The sequence below is a fragment of the Dendroctonus ponderosae genome, unplaced genomic scaffold (assembly GCF_020466585.1).
Source record: "Dendroctonus ponderosae isolate FM_Combo_2020 unplaced genomic scaffold, Dpon_F_20191213v2 Dpon_F_20191213_1682, whole genome shotgun sequence".
Classification (NCBI taxonomy): domain Eukaryota; kingdom Metazoa; phylum Arthropoda; class Insecta; order Coleoptera; family Curculionidae; genus Dendroctonus; species Dendroctonus ponderosae.
This window is the reverse complement of record NW_026017836.1, coordinates 1-1,584: the sequence shown is the minus strand read 5'-3', so window position 1 is coordinate 1,584 and position 1,584 is coordinate 1. Positions and strand designations below refer to the sequence as shown.

General features: G+C 33.7%; 1 long non-coding RNA gene across 1 annotated transcript; it reads left to right on the top strand.

Annotated features, from left to right (window-relative positions):
• Positions 1-3: 3 nt before the first annotated feature.
• Positions 4-436, top strand: LOC125503287. Its single transcript, XR_007280731.1, has 2 exons — positions 4-40; positions 231-436. It is a non-coding gene; the product is annotated as an uncharacterized LOC125503287 (long non-coding RNA).
• Positions 437-1,584: the final 1,148 nt, after the last annotated feature.

The following is a 1,584-nucleotide window of genomic DNA, read 5'->3' as shown; positions in this document are numbered from 1 at the left end:
AACAGGCGCCTCCGATATTTTCTTTAATGTGACCCATAGAGTAAGTAAAATAATGTTTTTATTATTTTACTTTCTCTATGATGTGACCCATAGATAAAGACTGATGTGACTAGACTTGTGAGCATAGAACAAGGCTTATATGGTCACAGGCACAGAACATACCCCCATATAAGGGGGATATTTTGTGGTCACAGGCGTGTGTGTGTGACTGACTTGACTTGTTTTTTCAGAATTCTGAACTGTTCCTTGTCCTTGAACCTTGATCTTTTTCGACCAATAGCAGTGCATTTGTTGCATCTGCCCAGTGGAGTAGTGGACGAACTACATTTAAATTTGTATAGGAGCTCTTTACCTAAATTATTATACCTTAAGTATTAAATGGCCAATTTTCATTTAAGCGATAAGATGAATTGTAATCAGTGATTAGCATGAAAATGGAATATTTTTTACATTTTACTGCCCTTAAGTGGGAAAGATAAAAAATGTGGTCTCCTTTTTTTGTGTTCAAATAAAGTTTCGATAAAATGGTAAAACGTTACTCATAAAAAATGTTATGACTTTTTTGAACATTAGCGTTTGAATACATAAAGAAACAAAAGGCATTCGGTCTTCGGTCATAATTTATTGCTGACCCAGCAAATTTGCACCCAAATTACTAGGAAGTGGCGTGGATATCCTTCAATGGAACAATTAGTGCAGTCGGATTAGATTAAATTTTTTCCGGGCACTAAATAGATGAACGCAAAATTTTTTATAATTAATTTGTTTTTGGCACTATAACTTTTTTTGAAGGTGTTTGTATACTTTATAAGTGGTATTAATTTAAGTTCCAAATATTCATAAATTTCTGTTCATTCCTATTTGCTATGTAAAAAGAGCTCTTGCCAGATTCTAAATCTCTAAACGTTTTTAGAGAGACGTCGGAGAGACTTCTCCGAGGCTGTATTTTACTTGTAAAGAGTTATACTACAACGAACAGTAAATAAAAATTTCATTACTGACTGACCAAAAAAAGTTATGGTACCATTTTCTTGAAACAAAAGTAAATTATTTATTGAAAATTAACAAAACGCTGAAATCGACGGTTTTTTTCGATTTTTGAGTAAACTAATGAACGGATTTTAATATAGTTTATCTGATGTCATAGGTATTTTTAATACTTGAAAAAAACGATAAAACTTTTTTTAAAGCATCAACGGTTCAACAATTATGCACAAAAAACGGGCTTTCGCGCTTCTTTAATTATTTATAAACAATGCTCCACAGCCGGAAATCGAGCACAAACTATTGCCTCAATATTCTGACATCCTTCCGAACAACTTCCAATAATCTTTTACCGTCATATTTTCAGTGCCCGAAACAGGCCTTTTAAAGTCTAATCCGCCTGGACTCAAAATACGCTTCAGACTGGTTTCAGGTACAAACCAATATTTATCATGAGCGAAAATAACATGTGACAAAAAATCACAGATACTTGAAACAGACCGCATGGAACCTGTAACTGAAAAATACTGGTTTGTGTCATCCCTAGAGTGAATAAGCGAACAAGCCACAAAATGCACAATTCTTCTCTCTAGTCAGTCA